The 23556-nt window shown below is 44.5% G+C and overlaps 1 long non-coding RNA gene across 1 annotated transcript; it reads left to right on the top strand.

The window, feature by feature from the left end:
• Nucleotides 1-2419: 2419 nt before the first annotated feature.
• LOC110297410 lies at nt 2420-12165 on the top strand. Its single transcript, XR_002378282.1, has 3 exons — nt 2420-2446; nt 3187-3297; nt 12075-12165. It is a non-coding gene; the product is annotated as an uncharacterized LOC110297410 (long non-coding RNA).
• The last annotated feature ends 11391 nt before the right edge of the window (nt 12166-23556 follow it).

The raw sequence follows: 23556 nt of genomic DNA, 5'->3' as shown, positions 1-23556 counted from the left end.
GACGGCAGTCAGTCATGGACCCAAAAGCTACCTTGGCATACTTTCTGAATAAAGGTAGCTCTCACACTTCCCCAAACATACTTCTTTCTGCACCCAATAGAGGCTATTTCTAAGATCCACAACTGGCCAACAGCCAGAGAAATAGCTGACCATGGACCCATGTGGGGGATCTCTGTAAAATAACCTCCATACTTAAAGCTGTGGGAACATCTCAGAATGGGGCACAGGGGACAACGGAGAGATAGAGGGAGGGAGGGAGGGAGGGAGGGAGGGAGAGAGAGAGAGAGAGAGAGAGAGAGAGAGAGAGAGAGAGAGAGAGAGTTCTAAAGCTGCGCACATGAGATCTCAATAATATGGTTGCCTGAAGAAGACCATACCAGTCAAACTGTCAACATGAATTGGGGTGGGGGGGAGTTCATAAGGCCCCATCCCTAGATGAAGAACTACAGACAGTCAATGGCTGCTGAGAGTGGGAGAATTCATTTATTCAAGGGCCAGTGACTTCACAGGGTTCACAATCCTAAGCGACCATCCCTAACACACATATGAGCATCATGATTGGGCTCAATAGATTATACTTGTGTGTGTGAAAATGCATTTTTATGTATCTATGTGTGTGTGTGTGTGTGTACGTGTGTGTGTGTGTGTGTAAACATGAATTGGACTCAGTAGATTACACACATATATGTCTTTGTGCACACGTGTGTGTGTGTACATGTGTGTATGTGTGTGTGTGCATGTGTGTATGTGTGTGTGTGTAAACATGAATTGGACTCAGTAGACTGTATAAATATATACAGTGACAATTCTAGAAGAAGCCTTGAATACTAGAAGGGGATATGAGAGTACAGAAGGATCACAAGAAGCTGGAGCAAGCAATTAGAGGGAGGGAAATGACGTAAACACAGTGTACTCGTGTGGAATTCTCCAAAACGTAGAATTAAATTTTAAAATGAAGGCTCATCATTGAGGCTCAAAAGTGCATTTCCTGAGCAGGGAAGCATAGCTGCAGGAGATGCTGGCCTATTCATCTGTATTCATCTGTAGGAAGAAGCCCACTGCTCCCACATCTAGAGCATCTTCGGGGCACAAACTGAATGTTCATAAAGTGGTGCATGCCTTTAATCACAGCGCTTGGGAGGCAGAGGCAGGAAGATTTCTAAGTTCGAGGCCAGCCTGGTCTACAGAGTGAGTTCCGGGACAGCCAGGGCTACACAGAGAAACCCCGTCTCGAAAAAACAAAAACAAAAACAAAAGGTCAGTGGCAAGAATGAAGCATTGCTCCTTTTTGTGAACCTCTAGCTCAATACATGCCCGGCACATCTCTGATCTGTTTCACCTCCAGCGCTTCACCACATGTGGCATCTTTCAAGACAGTCCAAGTCAAGGAAGGAACATGTGTATTGACAGCCTTCGCTGGCCACTCTGGATGCTCTCCTTTGATGCTACATCCAAACTCAACAGCAGGTGGCTTCAAGTCAGTCGCAGAGCGGACTCTGAAAGTTGATGAACACTCGAAATGTGGAGTATTAAAAAGCAGCCCTCTGGCTTAGCATTTGAAGAAATACTCAGCCCCTTGCACAGTTCTGTGACATCTAAAATTCATTTCTTGAAAAATATGTCTTGTGAGATGCTCAGATCTTCCAGAGTTGACATAATTTGTTATTATACAGTCCCCCAAAGATCATATTCATCGGTATCTCTAAGTGTTGGGAAGCCATCAAGCGCACGGTCGCTCATACAAGGTTTTTTTTTTTCTTTTTATTCAAAATTCTTGAATTTTATCATTGGCAACAAACATTGTCAGTTATTTTCTTGGAAGTGACAGAATTAATTTGTTCATTTTCCAGATCACGTCTGCCAAGCAGTCAAGTTTGAGCACCCGTAGTTTGTCAGCTGTTCTTTAATTTAAAAATGGTGCTCTTCTTTGGAAAGCAAAGCCCCAGCTTGAAAGCTCAAAGGTCACTCAGGTGTCTCTGACTGATCCAAACTGAAGACATCTCAACCTAACCTTTACTATATTAGAGTGTTCAAAAGGTCCAGCCTTGAAGGTGGAGATTTAGCTTAGTTTTTATTATGATGATGATATATATATATATATATATATGATGTATATGTATATGTATGTATATATGTATATGTATGTATGGTGTGTGGGTGCAGTTCCAATAGGGACCAGAAGAGGGTGGAATATCCCATGAAGCTAGAGTTGCAGACAGTCGTGACCCACCAAAGTGGGTGCTGGGAACAGAACTTGGATCCTCTGCAAGAACAGTACGGGATCTTCAGCACTGAGCTCTCTCCCCAGTCCCACGAAGGTTGAGACTTAGGAAAAGGAAAGACTCTCTTGCTTTCCTTCTGTGATGTCATAGAACAGGCAAGCTCATTCTGTGATGGTCAGTCACACTTCTCGTTCCTGGGACCTGGCAGAAACAACTAAGGGCAGGTGGGTGTTGCCTCATTTATGGTTTCCATTTATGGTTGCTCAACCCAGTGTACCAGGAAGGAATATGGAATATTATAGGCTGTAGGTATGTGTAGTGTAGAAGCCAAGAGTAAAACAGGGGGTGGAGAATAGAGCAAGATGTAGTGCCATAGAGAAGGCTGTCCCCATCTCCCTCTTCCCACAATCTTCCTCCTCTCACCATCTCCCACCTTCTCTTACCATGCCCCACCTTCTCTAGTGGCACAATTTCCCAAGAGACGATTTTATTTTATTTTATTTTATTTTATTTTTTGAGGTGCAAGCTGACAGGCTGTTCCTGCACTGAGAGCTCCTGAACCCAGGAGTCAGAGCGCTCTCTAGATTTGACTCAGCCTCAGTCTTTTATTGAAATCATTTAAGGAACCCAAAAGACTCTTTAAATTTAAGTCCCTTTAGTAGGCTAAACCACTCACAGAGCCCTTGCGATCTAATCCACTTGAAAACACAGTATGGCCATACCCAGAGATATACCTTACTAATAGTTATGCATTTCTCAGTCCAACCAAATTAGCAAGCAAGATTGACCATCACATGGTCTTTTTTTTTAAACCTCATGAGTACTTTTTCTTTTTCTTTTTGCGGTTGACAAGTTACTTAGCACCACATGCTTTAAGGCTTACCCACGCTGTTCTATGTGGCATGATCTCCTCCCTTTTGAAAGCTGAGTGTTCTCTCACTGTGTTTGTGTGCTTCCTCAACAGCACCCTTCAGAGACACTGGGTTTTGTTCTTTGTATTCCTACATAGCAGAGAAGAACATAGCTGCTCAGGAGCCTGCAGTCTGGACCTAAGCCTTTAGGTCCAACCCAAAAGGTAAATAAAGGTTATCCTAGCATTACAAACGGAGCCTCTCTCAACCAGTTAACTGAGAGTTAATCAGTTAACTTGTAACTTTGGACCCAAACAGAAATGTCTACTTTCACTATACAGTCTCACACGAGGGGAGAGAAAGGCAAAAGAAAATGTGGTGTGGTGATTTGGATAAGAACAGGCTCATAGAATTGGATTATTGGTCTCCAGTGGGTAGAACATTTGGGGAGAAGATTTAGAGATAGGACCTTGTTGAAGGAGGTGTGTCTCTGCGGGTTTGAGGTTTCCAAAGTCCGCCACTAGACCCAGTCTCTCTCACTCTCTGCCCTCATTTTGTGGATAAGATATTAGCTTTTAGTTGCTCCAGGGCCATGTTTACCATGCCAACCACACCCCTACCAGGGGCATCATGATGGCCCTCTGAAACTGTAACCAAACCCCAGTTAAATTCTTTCTTTTATAGCTTGCCTTGGTCATGGTGTTTCCTTACATCAATAGAACAGGAACTAAGACACGTGGTCCACAGGCCTGTGGGTCTGAGACAATCACGTCATGGATGCTTCTATGACGTTTTCTTCTATGTTGTCTTAGGAAAACAGTGTTCATAAAATGTGCTGGTTCAGGATGTAGGTGAAGAACTGAAAGACATTTTGCTGGACAGATGTTCGTATTCTCTCTATAAACAATATGAAAACAGGAGGCAGGCTTGGAACTAAATCAGCATTTTTAATGCATCCATTAAATGTGCATTTAATTAAGAATACAGACATACTTAGGGTTTATATATCTTTTATTTTCATTCTGAATCATCTTAGTATGGAGAACTGAGAATCTTGGGCTTCTGATAAATCAAGTTTTTATTCTAAAATATGGGGGAATACTGGTCTTACACATGGGATAGGGATAATATTCTATGACATCAGCACTTATTGCTTAAGTTGGGATAAGTGTCCCTGAGGCTTGGTCATCAGCTTATGGCACTGTTGAGAGGTGATAAAACCTTCACAAGATAGGACCTAGAAAAAGGAAATGAGGTCATTGGAGGACATGTCCATGAAGTAGGACTGAGATCCTGGCCCCGCCTCTTCCTGTCATACACATTCTAGCCACCACGATGTGAGCCACACTCTGCCATACAAGACAGGGCAGGATATGCTGTCTCAGTACAGACCAGGAGGCAACCTGAAACCTTTGATCTGTCAATCAAAATGACCCTTTCAGGTAGATTTCCCAAGGCATTTTATCCCAGTGACAGGAAACTACACACCTAATAAAAAAACAGGCACAGAGTGGGCACTCATCCAGCAGTTAGCTCCTTTGAGTGAATTCAAACTTAAGGAAGGATAGCAATGGAAAGGTGTTCCTAGACACTGGCCTGCCTTCCTTACTCAGAGGCTCCTAAAGCAATGAGCATCAGGGTGTCCACTTGCCCCATTTAACAGACAAGAAAAATAAGGCCACAAACCCAACTCAAGTTTGCATGATACAGACAGACAGCAATGACTCAGAAGCCAGAGACGAGGCTGCCAGTTCTTCCAAGGGAGACACCCGACACTCTTTATGTCTCCTCAGAGACACTGACAAATTTAAATATAGAACTACTTAAGTGAAAAGTCCTGTCTCTCAGCCATGTCATTGCAAACCACCTCATGACTGCCCAAGGCAGATGAGCCCTGTTATGGGCTCCCAATATGGGGAGACCTAGAAGGCTTAACATAGCTGTAACCTAGCTTAACATAACTCTAAACATCTGTAGCCATGGCGACAGCTGAGGGCTATTGCAAGCAGGATACACAAGCCAGGAGGTGATGGCATCAGTGCTCCTGAAACTGAAATCCCCTGTCGTCCAAGCCTCCAGGGAGATCTTCTTCTTTCACAAATATTTACAGCTATAAATTCAGGGGATGTTTGTCTAGTAGGTGGGATACAAGGAATGCCATGGCCAAGATCATGGTTAGGTGTAACTGACCCTATAAAGGCCAGAGCTGGGCCACAAATGTGAATGAGAAGTAACTTAGAAGCTGGGAACGGGAGGGGGCTGCTGGACCCTGGTGGTCTTTTACCTCCAGTAAGCCATGGAGTGGGGAGGCGACCCTCCCAGGGCATGTAAGAAAAATCCAGAGCTAAAGGTCTATTATCCTCTTACCCCAGAGATCTTGGGGGACAGTGGCAGAGCTACGACAGGACAGTGAAGAAGGATGTATGTACCCTGTGCTAGCCACACACTCACTACTACCAGCCTTCCAAAGGAATGCTGAATTCCTGTGCCCCACAAGACAGTCAAGGACGCTGTCTTCTCAGTAAAACTGCAGTCATTATAGCCTGCCACCCTGACCACGTGCTGTGAGCCTCCCTGGTAAGCATGGACGGCTGAGGCTCGAGGACTGATTACCATCATCCAGCGAGGACAAGCACAGGTAGAGTTGCCTTGCTCCCTGATGTCTGTGCCCTTCTTAAGCAAGAGAGGTGGATGGATGCGCATCTAAGCCTCACCCATCCCCACACCTACCGCCACGCGGTATATGCCCAGGGTTCTCATGCACACACACACACACAAAAGGTCTGCCTCTGATATAAAATAAACATACAAATAAAAGTTAAGTTCAGCTGCCCTCGACTTCACTAGTTGTACAACTAGAACCCTGTAAGAAAATCAGAACCCTGGGACACTGTGCTCTGTCTTTAAAAAAAAAAAAAAGAACTGTTCTATAAGTTGAAGGGGTTTGATTCTTTTTCTCTTAAGCATACGTGCAGCTGGACTCAGGGAAAGTGGCTATACTGCCGATTTCATCCATCAGGAAGAGGAAAATTACCTGAGTCTGTATCTACTGGACACTTGACTAGTCCATGCCTTTGTATGCATGTCAGAAGCAGGAGATGCCTCCCAAAGGGGTGTTAGAAGAGGCCCCCTGTTTGTACACAAGCAGGAAGAAATCCAAGGGCTGAAGCAATGGAGGACCCATGTCACGTGGATCACAGTCTGGAACTCTAGTTCCAGGGGATCCAGCACCCCCTTCTGGACTTCACTGGCACCTTCACATGTGTGTACATAGTAACACATAGACACACACATACCCATAAATAAGTATTAAAATAGACCTTTAAAAACATGAAAGAATCCATATATGGTAGCTCACACCCACCTTTGATCCTAGCCCTCCAGAGGCAGAGGCAAGTAGATCCTCTGAGTCTGAGGGTAGCCTGATCTACCTAGTGAGTTTCAGGCCAGCCAGGACTAGAGAGAGATTCTTTCTCAAGGAGGAGGAGGAGGGGCAGGAGGGAGGGGAAAGGAAATAAGTGCAAAGTTTATTTTTGTAGCTTCTATGCACCCCACTCTCAGCCCTACAGTTACTCCCACATGCCCAGAGCATTTGTCAATAATAGATCTGATTCTTTTGTCTTCAAATGTATGCTAAAGTCAAAACTATCAGGACTGTGAAGAGGAGTAGGTGAGGGAGGGCTCATGGATGAATGGCTATCTTGTTGGGTTTCATATGATCACTTCTAGGCTCCAGTACCAGAGCCCAAGTCCACTAAAGGAAGCATTGATGATCTGTACCAGCAAACTATAACCTAAGATGAAACTGGAGAGGAAGGAAAAGCTGCTAGCATCATACGGAAACAATTGAGACTGGACAACAACAAGCCTTGCCTGCCTGCTTGTTATCAGAGGGGGTGGGGCTCATCTCAGGGGGCAGGGCTTATCCCAGGTGGGTGGGGGCTCATGCCAAGGGGCGGGGTTCATGCCAGGGGTGGGGCTAATCCCAGGGGATGAGGATCCTCCCAGGGGGTGGGGCTCTGTCCTTCAGGAAGTCCTTCCTTGCCTGGCTTGTGCAAGTTGGTTCTAATACCTACACTTAAAAAAAAAATGAGATGGGGGAGAGATGTAAGAGGAGAGGAGGAGGGAGAGGAGAAGAGAAAGAGGAGGAAGGGGAGGAAGAAGAATAGGAGGACCAGGAAGAGGAGGAGGAAGAAGAGCAGGAGGAAGAGAAAGGAGCCAGAGAAATTCTTTTCAGACTTTCCTGAATGCCTTTTCATTCTGGAGCTAGAACTTCCATTGCTCTCAGGCATCAGATGCCCAAGTTCTGGGATCTAACTCTGAAGCTACCCCTACCATAGCCCTGTTCAGGGTTCTCATCTTGGGACCCTGACTGTTCTTCAACTTGCAGTTGGTACATGGTGAGACTTCTTGGCCTGCAAATATCATGAGTCAGCTCCCATATATAATTCATGTTCTTGCACGTAGACCATATATGTATGTGTTCTTGTGTATGAATTCATATATATGTACATATACCATGGATTACTTTTCTCTAGGGAGCTCCGACTAATAACATTTTCCATCTATAAAGGGTATAAAGTATCCGCCACCCCTCAGGCTGTTGGAAAGTTGAGTTAAAGCAGCAGTTTGGCCAGCCTTATTAAGGATCTAGTAGCATGAAGTTTGTTTTGTATTGGGCAACTACTCCTGGGCATGGAGCCTGACTTGGAGTGTGACTGATACACTCAGTGACACACCACTGGAGAAAATGTATTTTTGCCAGCAGGTATTGATTGCAAATAGCTTCCTCCTTAGGATTGGGATAGCAGTGTCCACCCTTTCAGTTCTGGGACCCTCCTCTGATGGAACCTATGCAGGTTTCCTGTGTGATGTCACTGTGAGTCCCCATGTAAATCAGTCTGACTGTGTCTAGAAAGAGCCATTTCCTTGAGTTACCCACCAACTCTGGCTCTCAGAAACTTTCTGTGGTTTGGAGGTTTTCATTGTTGGTTTTTGTTTTACTGGTTTTGTGTTTGTTTTAATTTTTGTTTTTGTGAGATTTTTTTTTAAGAGAGAGATTATATAATTGGGGGAGGGGAGGGGGGTGGGGAGGATCTGGGAGAGTTGGGAAGGGAGGAAAACATGATCCAAATAATTGTATGAAAGCATTTTTAATTAAAAAAAAAAGAATCCAATAGAATTTAGTTTCTTGTCTTGATACTAGAGATTAGTGTAAATTAACTAAACTGAGGCCCAAGGCTATTTATCTATCTATCATTCTATCATCCACTTCTCTTGCACAGTTCAAGCTGGAGTGGAACTCTAGGGCCTCCTGCCTCAACCTCCCAAATGCTGGAATCTCAAGAGCATTTAACCTACCACACTTAGCCAACCCAACCCTTTTAAATAAAACATCGACTTTTCTAGGGTCAGAGGGGTGGCAGGTATAAGGAGCCTTCCCTTTTAACTCCCAGAGCCTCAACTGACTCCTGACCCACTCAGTTGCCCATCCTGGGATGCCTTTCATGACCCCTACAGGGGACGGGGGAGGGGGCAGTGAAGCGTGGGGTGGGGCAGGTTTCAGTGGCCTTCTAGCCTTCTCTACCTTTTAGCCTGAGACTCAGACAAGCAGGGTGACTCTCTGGGTGGAACTGGTTTCTCTGTTCTATCTGAACCCTGGAGAGAAGCAGGCAGGAGGATCTCAAGCCGGAGGCTAGCCTAGGCTAAAGAGATCTTGTCTTAAAGAAGTAACAGCAACAACAACAACAAATGGCCATTCTTGTGGTATCTGGGTTAGTGTCTGTAGGTGGCCTCGGCGAAGGTGAGATAGACTGGTTGGTGCACACAATTCTGAGAGACTGAAACAACAAAGATACAATCGTACTAGCTTAATCCTCTTGGCTCCCTGGTTCCTGAAGCTACTTCCTCATACTGAATGCTCCCCTCCCTCCTCCACCCCCAGATCAGGAAATGCAAATGTTATCTCCGTGCTCCTCTTCCCTCCTCTCCCCTCCAGTCTCTCCCTCTTCTTCCTCTCTCTCTCTCTCTCTCTCTCTCTCTCTCTCTCTCTCTCTCTCTCTCTCTCTCTCTCTCTCTCCCTCCCTCCTACACAGCTAAGCAGCCTGGCCTGAAGCCTGTAGCCCCTTGAGGCACCGAGGGGCTCTGTCCCTCCTGCTGGCCAGATGTCCTGGCAAGCTCCATTGATGAGTCTCTTAGGACAGGGAAGGTCCAGCCCCCAGCAGACAGCATGCCAGGCTCTTGTGTGAGGCCCTGTTGGTTGAGGCCTCTCCCTAGTTGTCCCTACAGGGCCCCTCTGCATTGTCCCAGTGGCAGTTGACAAGGTCACAAACTGTTGGTAGAGAAGCCAGCTGTACAGGTCCCTGGTTATAGTCTCTGGCACCTATAAGAATTTCTCTGTAGTACCCTTATCCTGACCGTTTCTCAGTACCTTGTCTGCATTTTGCAAGGGCTGAGAATAGCAGACCCAAGAGCAGAGATGCTTTTCAAGTTCACTGGTCAGAGACACTGTAAGGCTCTGTAATCTGATACCTGCCCCCTTCCTGGACCTTCTGCTTTCTCCTGCCTCTAGATGGAAGGCCTCTTTGTGCAGAGAGCCTCCTGCTCAGTTCTCTGGCACCTCCAGCAAACAGCCTTTAGCTCTGCAAAGAGTGCTGAGGGAGGCCTCAGAGGCTAAGCCCAGCTCCTAGAAGCACTCAGGTCAGGAGCAGCCGGGACCCCACCCACAGTGCCCCTGCTTCCTCTCCCCTCTGCAATGGGCCTGTCCATTTGCATCTGGACCCATTTCACCTCCTTGGCACCACCACGATCGGGTGTTCCACTGTGGGGCTGGCAAGTTTATCTGCTGTCATGTACTTTATATCCCCCATAACTCTGCTGCCCAAGCCCTCCTATGCATGTGTTTAATTTTTACAGTCAGGAAGACAGATGGGGCTAGTGACAGCCCAGACATCCTGGATGGGGGTGCTCTGGCCCTCCCCAGGAGGAACCTGTCCATGAATTCCATCCGTGGCCTGGGGTGGTAGTTTATGCATGATGCCCCTGTGGTTTTTAAAATGTCCTTAAGCTTTTGATGACTGAGATAAAGGAAAAGGAAGAGGCTGTGTAAATATGAAAGCACTATTGGGAAGAGCAGCCAGGACCTCTATAGGCCACTTTATAAAGTCACTTGAGGCCTGTTCCTGGCTCACACATCTATTCCACATCCATCTACCGTCCACTTGGTGGAACAGTGAAAGATCCTACTCCAGCAATCTCATCCTTTTCCCAGACACACTTTAGGGTGATTGCAATGACAATGACCATGACCACGAAAGAAAAGGAACACATAAAATGATGAAACGAGAAGCCACGCCCATTTTCAAAAATGATGTTTTTATGGTCCATAACTTGCCATCAAACACAAGCAGCACTCCTGTTATACTAAGCAGCTCTAAGTTTGATTCTCAGGAAGGCACACCCCATCTTAGGCATTGGCCCCAAGTCCCTCCCCCAGGACAGTTCCACAGTCCTCCTGATAGAACAAGCGTCTGAAGTTACAAATCTGCTAACCACCATCTGCCCCAAAGGCCTTCCCATCATCTGCAATCTATGCCCATCCATGAGACTCCTGCCTGTCTGGCCACCTTCTAAGAGTTATGGTGATCAACGCTTAGTAAGGAAGTGTGTAAGGGACTGTATCTCTTCTGTCCCATCACAATCCAGCAAGACAGATGTTTATACACTGCTCATTTCTCAAAGCTCACAACAGATGAAGCAGCCTAAGGTCACACTGCCCCATTCCCTAGAAAGCCACCCATGAGGGCTAAGAAACTGCAGTGATAGACCACACAGAATCTTGGGTATAACTCTAGTGGCTAAAGATAGGTTGTATTTTGGGTCTTGCTTGCCCAACTCCCTCAGTGGGCTACCCTGGAGACAGACCCTTATCTATCCATTGCTGGCTGTGCCTCCAGGACCCAGGGCTCAACATCTGGGAAACACAGTGTAACTTCCATATGGGCTCACATTGATCTTAAGCCCCCAAGTTTCTGTTAGTTTGGATGGAGGCTAGGATGTCTCCCCAGCCTATGGCCTGCGGGGATGAGACATAATCAGAAAACAGTATCCAGTGGATATAGTTCTCTCTGCTTTACAGGGTCTCTGCATTCAATTGAGATGCTAGTTAGAACAGAACATTACTCTGGGTATAGTAGCATCTACTGGATTTCCTTCAAATGCTTTTGCTCTAACAATGGAGATGTAAGTGGATCTACATCCCTAGGTGGGCTCCGTGGTTTAAGAGCTGTCCCAACCAACAAATATTTTGTCATGATAAAATAAATGGGAAGAGGCTGTAAGGTCCCATAATTCCAAGATCTAGGACCTACCTGTAGAAAGCAGACTAGCCAGAGCCAAAGCAAAACTAATCTAATCAATACAATCCAGCCTAATTGAATTCATTCACCTCATATTGAATATGATCTTTAATATACAGGAGACATCAACTTTTATTAGGATCTAGGAAATCATCTTTGAAAAGAGGCAAAATGGGATCAAATGCGTAATTCAAAAAACATCGTTTTCAACGTCTCTCCACTTCATTTAGCATTTTGAGGAACTGAGGAGATATTTTGTAGCTATCAACCTGAATTAATCACCTTGAGACCTGATAGTAGATAACTGGGATTCTAATTTCTATCTGCTTTTATTCAGCTTGCATGGACTGTGGGTATTACAGTAAAATCTCTCCTGTCATCAGAAACTATCACATGGCAGATTCTTAAAGCCTGCATCTGTGCTACTAAACGTGGTAGTCCCTGCTGATATGTGACCAATCAACGATTGGGGTGAGGGTGATCTGAATGGAGATGGAGCTCACCACCTTAGTTTCTAAAATGTAAAATATTACAATACTTATGTATTAACTCCAGGTTGAAATTATTAAAACATATATAGGAATACCTTAAAATATGTGATTGAAGTTAATTTCACCTTTAATTTTTTTCTTTTATGTGTATAGGTGTTCTGCCTGCATTTATGGCTGTACACCACATGCAATGTCCACAGAAGCTAGAAAATGGAATAGGATGCCCCAGAACTGGAGTTATAGATGGTTGTGAGCCACCATGTGAGTGCTAGGAACTGAAACCAGCCTTCTGGAAGAGCAGCCAGTGTTCTATACCACCGAGGTATTTCCCCAACCCTAATTTCAGCTTTAAAAAATGTGTTTACCAAACTTTTTGGAGAGCTAAAGCTCCACATTGGCTCATATCATTTTTCTCTTAGACAATGTCATTGTGTACAATGAAATATTATTAAAAAGTTGGATGATGTTTGCTTAGATTTTTCAAACAGCCTATCGAAATACATCAGATGTCATTCAAAGACAGAGGTGAATTTCAAAGGCTAATGAAACCATGTAAGGTATATTTTTCTGTTTACAGAGTGTATGGGTAGGTGAATGTGTGGATGAACACATGGATGCATAGGTGGATACGTGGGTGGATGGATAGACATGCAGGTAGGATGAGTAGAAGCATGGTGGGTAGATGAATGAATGAATGGATAGTAGGCAGGTGGGTGGATGGGTGAATGGCTGGATAGATGATGGATGAGTGGATGGCTAGGTGGGCAAGTGGATAGTAGATGGGTGAGTGGGTGGATAGGGTGAAGGACAAGTGGGTGGGTAGATGATTGGATGGATGAGTGGATGGATGAATGGATGGATGAGTGGGTGGATTGATGGGCTTACAGATGTGTGGGTGCACGGGTGTATAGATCAGAGGTGAATAGATAGATTGGTCGTGAGAGGGTGAATATATAGATGGAAGTGGGTGAATGGATTAGAGGGTGGGTGGGTGGTCAGATGGATGGATAAATGGGTATTGGATAGAAGGATGGGTTTATGCATTAGTGGATAGATGGATGAGTAAATGGGTAGGTGAGAGGTTGTGTAAACTTGTATCACCTGCTGGAGTTCAGAGTGTATAGATGGAGGTCAGCAGTACTATCTGACTAGAAGAATCATCTCAGCATGGTGGGATGAGAGTATAGTTATAATCGTCTCCTCAACAAATAATACATATTCCTCAAAGATCTTTTGATTATGATTATCATCAAAAAATGTTGTTTCAAAGAAATCATTTCACATAATAATTAATATTATTCTATGAAGCTCTATGCCCTGCTTAGTGTGTGTCAAAATATATAATGTATAAGCACAGTGAGTCCTGAGCCCTAAGCGATATCTTAGCACAAGATATTCAGACTCCTGAAAGTCCACTGTTTGGTTTTACCATAAAAGATTTTTTCCAAAATTATCATGCAAGTCAGCAGAATATGGCATATTTTAAAAAATGATTGTTTCCATTGCAAGGTTATTTTAGAAAGAAAAAGACCATTAATAAAATGTGTCTATCCAGAATTCACTTCTGGTTGTCTCTCTCCTGAATGAAAAGATGGAGATAATTCAATGAGTTCACCACAGTTAGGCCTTTGGGTAGGATTCTTTTCCGAAACCTGACAGGCATTCTCAAACTTAGAACATGGTAGGGAACAAAGACTTGACCTGATCTTAGGATATTTTAGTGGACCTCCTCAAGACATCCTATTGACATATCCTCCACCCTGAGGCCATGAACTCTTCTCATGTTGTTTGGAATTGCTCATTCACCTATCAACTTACCCACTTACCCAACCGTATTCCATTCATCCATCCATCTGCCTGTCTGTCTGTTCATCCATCCATCTATCCATCCATCTATCCATCTATCCATCCATCCACCCATCCATCCTTCCATCCATCTATCCATTTATTCATCTACCCACTCATCCATCAAGCTGCTCACTACTTATCCATGCATCAATCTTCTGATCCACTTATCTACTTAATCATTCATTTGTCTATCTATCCATCCATCCATCCATCCATCCACTCACTCCCTGATATACTTGTGCATCCAGGTATGCTTACCTACTCATAATATATCCTTGAACCCACCTACTTCTTCATCCATATGCCAATTTTTTACATCTACCCTCTATCCAAACGCATACCTATTTGCCCATCCAGCCACACATTTCTCTACTTAGTCAGCCAGCCATCTTCACCTCTATCTATTCATTTATCTGTCTACTCACAAGTTCACCTGTTCACCCAACCACCTGTTCATCTATCGATCTAGTTTCCATTGATAGTGATAGCTAACTTAGGATAAGAAGCTATGTTCTGGCACTATGACACTGAACAACTGTGCACAAAAGTAGTCTGTAGACTAATAAATGTCACATAAATGACAAGTTAAAACTGCAATTCAATAATTTAAGAAAATTATCTGTAGCCTTTCCGAATTAAGGCAAAGACAAGGAAAGAGATAAGGATATGCTTTTTTGAATGATCTCTTCCAATAGGTAGTATTTTGAGCTGTTGGTTGAATCTTAAAAGGTAGCTTAATGCTGAGAAGAACATTCTAGACAGAAATCAGGATGAGTATAAATATCCTTAGCAGGAAGCAGATTGACCAGTGTGAGGAGCCAGGATCCCACTGTTTCTGCAATGCCCAGTAGATGAGGCCAGAGAAGAGGGCAAAGCATTTTCACAGAGGCCTCATGATGCTAAGGAACTTGAATTTGGGCCTGATGTCCATGGGAAGTCACTGGAAAGGCACAAGCAAGGGTACTGGTCCCTCTTTCTTATATTTGCCATTCACATTAGCTGTAGTGTGGGTAAGGAGCTCTTATGGGTAAGGAAAAAACAGGGAGTGCTTGCAGGGCTGTACTATGGCCATTTAAATGATGGCTGAGTCTCACTACTTCAAACTAGGCAACTGTTCTGGATTTGAAGCACATGAGATTGATTATGGCTGGCCTGAAGAACTGGGGCATTGGTTTATGGCCCATTCCCTTCTGATGCTAGGATGTGGAAGAGCACCATACAGCATGTGATCATCTGCCTAAATGCATAAAATATTCAAGGGTCCCAAATCACACTCCAAGCAAAAAGTCCCCTTCAAGGTTCCCAGAGGTTCAATTCCACTTACTTTCCCTGCTTTTCATTTACCTCAAATGCTTCCAGCTGGAGCTGGAAGCTGACATGTCAACACAGTGTCTGGCCATAAACGCTTCCCAGCGACCAGGAAGCAGGCAGTCCGTTGCAATCTCCACAGAACGTCTGATTCTGTCAGAGGGTTTCCCACCCCCACATGGCTGTGCCATATCTGCATATAGGTTCCCACTGGCTTCAACTGAAAGCACGGTGCCCTGAGCTACACAATCACAGGGGAGATGGTGACAAATCCCTAATTCCAGGGGGTCCTGGCCTATTCGATACACTGTCAAATCACCCTTGCATACACTTGACCTTCCAGGAATCTGCCTTGGCTAGCTAATTCCTGATTAACAACCTTTCTAGATTTATCAACTGCTAGGACTTGCTGGCTTCCACCCAGACCCATCTGGGTAGAAGTACCCAGTGATCCTGGCATCTGGAAGCATTTGTCTTAAAAGAGCCAATTCCCTCTTGATGTTGATTATCAAGTTCAGCTTCCAGCCAACTGAGCAGATATTCTCTTCCACAGTCCATATCCACCTAACTCTGACCACAGCGTGCGTATATGAAATGCCCCTCCTGCGGGGCTATTGTTCTGTGGGCAGCCGCTGCCTCCAGCCTGATGGGGAGGGAGGATGAGCAAACCATGTCAACATCATTGGCCATGCCAACACACACACACACACACACACACACACACACACACACACACACACACACACACGTGCTGTGATAGATGTGGTTATTCCTGGCAGAATGCACACCAGGTACAAACCAGGGCAAGTGCAATGCCCCAAGGGTAGGAAGCCTGGGTTAGCTCCACATGTACCCACTGACACAGGTTCAGCTGGGCAGAGACAAGAGATACTGCTCTGAGCTGTATGAACCGAGACTTCCAAGAAGAGAGAGCCAGAGCAGCCCTCCTCAATGAGCCTAATGCAGAGACAGGATAGTAATGAGAGAGCACACGAAGAGGAGGCTGAGCCAGGGCCTGCAGCATCAGCCTGGGCTCCATCCCCTGGGACAGAGTCCTCCCCTCCCTGTGTTCCGCTCCTCTGTTCCCACAGCTGAAGCCAGGCCTCATCAGAGTAACATTAGAATTGACTCACACAAAGTCAGGAGCCAGACCAAGATCCTGCTGACTCAGGATGGCTCCTAACAATCCCTTAGAGAGGAGGCAGTATGGCCTTGCATAATCAACCCTCACCACAAGACTTCTTACATGCTAATATAGAGGATGGACCATGAGTACATATGTAAAGTATGAATGTATTATGCAACTTCAACAATTCCTCCTTTGCCAAGCATGTATATGTAATTCATAAATATGCATCAGAGAAACGGGATCAACTACACATTCCCTCAGCTCGATGCTTCTCCAACCCCATGACCTGGCTTTGACCATTTAGTTGGGCAGGATGTTTCCAAGATAGTTGTGTTCCTGGAGTAACTTTGGACACAGTGAGCAGTCATGTGAACATGCCCAGCCAGCCTTTCCTCCATAGCGAAGCCACAAGAGAGACACAGGGACCTTCCCAGGGCACTCTGTCTCTGAGGTTCTTCACCCACGCAGTGCATTAGAGGACCGGGGTCCTGCATAACATCCTCCCTGCTGGCCGCATGGCGCCAGCTCTGCTGATCTCCTCTCTTAGGATACTAGCTTAAGAGGAAACAGAACCTTGAGTCATGGTCCTATTCTGTAGAACCCTAGCTGCCTACCTCTCCAGCCCTGCCGCTCCAAGGATAGTAGGAAGTGAGGGCTCGGTCCCAAGATCTGAAACCTCTGGGAAGTTTCTAATTTGTAACAATTTTCTCATAAGGCCTTTTAAAAGAAGCTACGTGGCTCAACCTTGTACAGCTTCATCCCCTCCCTACCCTATGCTCATTAGAACTTAGCTTATTTGAGTAAATTAGTAGATACTCATTGTGCAAAGTAATAGACCTGATAACGATGTCATTTGCGCATGAAGTTTACTTTGGTCATGACCCCCCCCCCCGCCCACCTTTCCTTCCGTGCCCAGTCCTTCTTCCCAAATAGCCAGGCTCCTTTCTACAGTCATGTCCTATTTTCAACTTTAAATCTATTTTCTAACACAGGAAGAAGGCTGGCTTTGGTTTGTCTAATACTTTCTTTTTAATAATTTTTTTTTAATTTTATCATTATTGCTCCATGCCATGGCAGAAGACAACTTCAGAGAGTCCATTCTGTCCTCTTCTATAGTGTGGTCTAGTGTCTCTGATTTCGACTGTCAGGCTTAGTGGCAGATGCCGGGTGCCTGCTGAGCCATTTCCCTGGTGCCCATCTTTGTCTTTCTGGGTCTGGTTTATTTTACTTAACGCGATGACATCAGGTTCCATCCATTTCGCTCCACTCTGATTGCACATGACTGCACACATCATGGTTGCCACTTCCCTTTTCATTCACCTGAAGGGTATTTTCTAGAGCCCCGGGGAAGCAGAAATTCCAAGTCAAAGCCTGGCCCTAGGCTGGCAAAGCTAAGACGGGAGGACAGAGCTGATTCAAACAAGTTGCCACCCTCCTAAATAGCGTCAAGTGTCCTGGATGCAGAATCTCCCTGGGGTGAGCATGAGGCAGGCTTCCTGAGTAGACTTGACTTCCGCTACTTCATCTGTGTTCCATGGGTGGACGGAAGGGCACCCTCGGGCCTTTGGCATCAAGGGTGCTCTTAGAGCTGCGACCTTTCTGGGTGGTGTACCCGCCTCTCCCCGCCAAAGTTATAAAAGCATCTGGCCACAGGTGCGGATGCTGCCAGCCTCCAGGGCCGATATGCAGAAGCTCAGCGGAGGAAAATGAGGCCGCACAGCCCCAAGGCCGTTAAGTGTTCCCAGAACACGTGATGCTCCCAAATAAATGTGTCTCCAACATTATAACACCACAATATTCATACAGCTCATTACTGGTTTTAATTTTGCCTGCTGTTTATTTACTGTCTCCTTCCCCACTTTACGGCCAGGGTGGAAGAGTTCCACACCCACGCCAAGAACGCAGGCCTGAAACTGAGTCTCTCTAAGCAGCCGCTACTCAGCACTGTGCCCACACGGCAGGGCAGGGCCCTCTTGGCAAACTCACCTGGTGCCAGCAGCCTCCAGCGACTTTTCCTCTTCTCCTACGACGTTGCTTTCTAGCTGCAAATCCTGCTCAGGGGATGACCCCCTTCTTCTGGTGACCACAAACTACAGCCACCTTCTATGACTGTCCGATGGACCCTTGAAGCCCACAGTGACACCAGACAAGGCTGGAAGTCACTGACACTCTCAAAGGAAATTTCCCTAACAGATAGCAGAGTTGCTGTGTCTTTGCTATGATGATGACCAGCCCAACCCCTCCTGCAGGACAAAGACGTCCCAGGCACTGTTTGTCAGAAGCCGAGAACCAATGCTGCCTTAGCTGAATGCCACCCAGGGCTGAGTGTGGCAATCCACCCCTGACATAAATGACAAAGAGCAAACTTAGAACCAGCCTCGGAGGCCAGTCTATGGACCTAGTGGCTTAATGGTTGAAGAACCCGGAGTTAATGCTGACAGGCAGTGTGGCACCTCAAATTCTAACACTAGAGAGATGGAGGCAGGGGTCAGGGAATTTGGGCTATGAGACAGAGAGAGAGAGAGGGAGAAAGGGGGATAGGGGAGAAGGGAGAGGGGAGATGGAGGAAGGTTTTTCTGCTCATCAATTAAAAACTTTAACTTCAGAAAACCTTGTTTCTTATGAGTTTTGCCTGTAAATGAAACAAACAAAAAACAAAATTCACCTGAGTTTCAGAAGGCAATTCTGACCTAGACTCTCTTTTATTAAATCCCTTTCTCCAAAATTGTAAAATTACCCTGTGTTCCCTGTAACCCAGGCTGAAGAAACAAAGATACACAAACAAACCCATTAATAATCGATTCCATTCCTCTGCCTCTGTCCTTGGAAACTAACTACCGCTATAGCCGGGACCATTCTCCCCCCTGGTCCACGTTCTTGTCCAACCGCAGGAAGAAAAGAGGGGGAACAGGAAGAGAGGAGAAGAGAGAGAAGGGAGGGGTGGAGAGGGGGGCAATAAAAGTTAAATGAACAGGAGAAGGGTCTAGAGAGATGGCTCAGCTGTTAGGAGCGCTTACTGTTCTTGCAGAAAACCCCAGTTTGGCTCCCATGGCCAGAGTTAGGCAGCTCACAAGCATCTTTAACTCCAGCTCCAGGGGCTCTGATGCCTTCTTCCAGCCTCTAAGTACTGAATGCCTGTAGTGTGCACATGCAGGCAGGCAACACCGTCCATACGCATAAAGTAAAATAAATCTTAAAAATTAAAACAAGAAAAAAAACCCAAAAGTCTTTTTTAAAAGACAAAATATATAACAAAAATAATCTTTGTTCTCATATATGTATCTTTATGTCTCTATAACTTAACTCGTTTCCTCTAGTAAATTGCCATGGTATCCCTTTGTGATAATTCACACCCTCCCGCAACCTCCCTCCTCCGTCAAGTTCTATGCTTCTTATACACACAGTATGTCTACTGGTGGGCACTCACACTTCTTCCTCTCATTTCCTTGAAAAATACAACTTACCCATCTGTAAGTTACAGCTGTGCGTTAGAATGCCCCAGTTCTAACCCTTGCGCACTCTGATTTTAGCATACATCCCAAATTCCCTGAAGCAGGTCACTCTTGAACGGCAACTGTGGTAGTACCCGTTTCTTTGCATCTTTGCCAACACATAACACTCATGTATTATTTTCCTCAGTCTAATGGAGAAATCTTGATATTTCGTTTTTCCCTTAATCTGTATCCCTCACAATTCCCAGTGGCTGAAGACTCTCATGTGTTCCTCATATCCTTGAAAGTGTTTGTGTATTCTCTTCCTGAGTTTGCCTCCTGGGTCACATTTGAAAACTGGCTGATAGTCTTTGCTTCTCATGGAGCTTGATGCCCTACTTATCTGCCCAGAGTCTATCAGTCTCAACCTGTCCATCAGTCCGCGACATGCAAAACTCCACCTCTTCTGTACCTGCTGCCCTAGAGTTTCACGGTACTAACTCACCACTCCCTGCTATTGTAGTTAGTTTCAGCTTTTACCTTGACACAAGCCTAGAGTCACCTGTAAAGTGGCCTGGACCACTGTGGTTGGTGCTATCCCTAGGCAGATAGGCTTTGCCTTATGTAAAAAGAAGCAAGCTGAGCAAGCCATGGAGAGCAAGCCAGGAAGCATCATTACTTCATGGCCTGTGCTTTTAGCTCTCACTTCCTGGCTTCCTTCAATGTCGGACTATAATGTGGACGTGTAAGACAAATACACGTCCCCCTTTCTTCCCTAAGCTGCTTTTGGTCGGTGTCTTATCACAGCACCAGAGAAGCAAGTTAGGACAGTTGTTATTGGTGGGCATGGAGCATCTCTGGCATGGCGCCTCTGAACCACACCCCCAACCTTTTTCAATCTTTATCTTGAGACAGTCTTACTACATTCCTTTGAACTGGACTCTCTAGCTCGGGTTGAACATGAAATTGGGATTTTCTGCTTCAGCTTTCTGAGCTTCTGGGCTTCCAGACCTGTCTTCTGTGTCTTCCGTGTACCTTCAATCATCTCCAGATCACAAATAAACCAGAAACTGCACTATGCATGTGGCTACTGCCCTGTTTCTATAGGGGGATAATGGGAAGTAAAAAGCTCTGTGGGTTTAGTGTGTACACAGGAGCCCTGGACTTGGCTATTAGCACAGCACATGTTAACCACCATCTCTTTTTTTTTCTGAAAAATAAATAAAAACCAATAATTGTTGACTTCCAGTAGATTAAACCCATATGTACAGAACCCAGGGCAATGGACAGCCAGTTGCTTGTTCTAGTGCTAGAACTAGATTCAACCAGCTTTTGTTCCACAATACTTTTTGTGCTGTAATAGAGGCTTGATGCCCTTCTTATCTGCCCAGTGTCTATCAGTCTCAACCTGTCCATCAGTCCGCGAGTTTGGGGTCTCAACTCTTTTCCATGGGTTTTTGTAATGTGTGTTATGGTGGTGAAGAACCCTGTGCTGTTTGAGTGTATGGAGAAGCTGGCTCTGGAAGCACAGCTGTCTCCCACCTTTGAGACCCAAGCACATTTGTCTCCAAGTGTCCAAGGTCCCTTGGCTGCTGATGGGATAGTGTCCTGACTCTGTGACTGGTGGGAAAGAGACAGCGAGACAGTCCAAGAGTAAAAGCACAATTTCTTTATAACCAACTAAATGGAAAACCGTTCCCCAAAGGTGTTATTGCTGTTCCCCGTGACTAAACATTCCTGAAGTGGAAGAGAAGGCAAAAGTTCAGCCATGGAGAGAACACTCAATGGGGAATACAGGCAGATTGCCTCAACTTCCCTGTCAGTCTCTGTCAGGTGTTGTGACTGTCCAGTTTAATAATATCTTGCTATTTTTGATCAATCAATTATCTATCTATCTATCTATTATCTATCATCTAGCTCTATCATCTACCTATCATCTACCTAGCTAGCTATCATCTTTATCTATCATCTCTACTAGCCATCATCACCTGTCTATTTTCTATCATCTATTACCTATATTCTATCTGTCATCATTTGTTAACCATCTATCTTTGATCATCTATCTTCTATCTTTTTATCTATCTATCATCTACTACCTACTTATCAATCTATTCATCATCTATGTATCTCATTTGTTAATCACCTGTCATCTACTCATCAATCTATAGTGTATCAATCACCTCTCTCCTATCATCTAACACCTGTCTAGCATCTATCTATCTATCTAGCATCTATCTACTGTAATCCATCTACCATTCTAATTCCCTAACTTTTGGCATTTATTCTTCAGTTTTACTTGCTATTTATTTAATAAACTCACCTCATTGTTAATCATCTGTCATCTATTCATCAATCTATAGTCTGTCAATCACCTCTCTCCTATCATCTAACACCTGTCTAGCAACTATCTATCTAGCATCTATCTACTGTAATCCATCTATCTACCCATCTACCATTCTAATTCCCTAACTTTTGGTATTTATTCTTCAGTTTTACTTGCTATTTAATAAACTCACCCGTTCAAAAGCAAAGTGCAACCAGATAGATCGTTGTTTGAACCACACAAACACTGTATAGACTTGTCCTATAGGACAAGTATGCATTAGACAAGGTTTACTCCTTACACAACCCTACAAAAATCTGTCCTCCTTTTGAATAATAATGTTGAACCTAGCCAGAAGATGATTTAGACATTTCATTTTCTTATTCAGTTATATTTATAGTTTTAAATTGAAAGTTGATTTTTAAAAGTCTCTATTGAAGATTTTTTCTGTTTTATTCCAGTAGATTTCATTGCTTCATCTATAATTTTTTTTTCTTGAATGTTTGTTGTATTTTGTTCTTTGTTTTCTGTTAGCATGTTAAAAAGGGGACTTTTTGCAACAATCATGTAGCATGACTTATGTGACTGATACTTTCATTGTCATCGGGACTAATAATTTTGGTGTTTTTCAATAACCAAAAAGTCAACCATCAACCTGCATAAATAGTAGCATTATAATTATGAGATGATAGTTGTAAAATTATTAATTAATTATAAATTATAATTATGCAAACATTCCAGAGGTCCTTTTAAAATGCATATCCTGTATAATTCAAGGTACCTTAAACTTCTGTGACTGGCTTTTGATTCAAATAGTTTGGGCTGTTTTGCTATTAAGTGACAGAATATTCTTTTGGAGCTTTTGAATTCTTAATATCAAATTAGGAAGCCAATTCTGTGCAAGACAGCGAAGACTTCTAGCACCTGATAGATGCTGCCACTTGGCTGTTTTCACAGTGGTGGAGACTGGCTTGAGACTCAGCTGGAGGAGTACAGGGGGTGGTGTCTGCTGTGGGGTGAGCAGGCTTGGTGAAGAATCCTCAGCTGCAATAGGGGTTGTTTCAAGAAAGATCATAATTAACATAGCTACCCCACCAGTGCGTAATTGCAGCTCAGTGTGGCCAGGCTGTGTCCTAAGTCCTTGGCACAGGGCCCCATTCTATCTTTTTATTTCACTTTATTGAGGTATATAATTGATACACAAGAATAGCAATATTTTAGGGCATAGTAATTAATGTTTTGATGTAAGTACACATTGAGAATAATCAACTCAGTTAAGACAAATAGCATATCTATTGCCTTGTATAGCTCACACATTTTCCCCCTCCTTCCCTCCCTCCTTTTTCCTCCTTCTCCCCCTCCTCCTTTTCCTTCTTTCCTTTCTCTCCCCTTCCCTCTTCTATACCCTAATATAGGATCTCCTTAGGAGCTTAGTCTGGCCTGGATCTCCTGGGATCAAGCAATCCTCCTGCCTCTGCCTTCTGAGCAGCTAGTTGTGGGGGTGCCCGATTGATCCATTCTTTAATTTGAAGTAAAACCATTTAAGATCTACCTATCCGTAACTCTCATCATAGCCGAGAGGTAGGAGGATTGGAA

The sequence above is a fragment of the Mus caroli genome, chromosome 7 (assembly GCF_900094665.2).
Source record: "Mus caroli chromosome 7, CAROLI_EIJ_v1.1, whole genome shotgun sequence".
Classification (NCBI taxonomy): Eukaryota; Metazoa; Chordata; class Mammalia; order Rodentia; family Muridae; genus Mus; species Mus caroli.
Note: the sequence above shows the minus strand (reverse complement) of the source record. Positions and strands in the feature narration are given on the sequence as shown.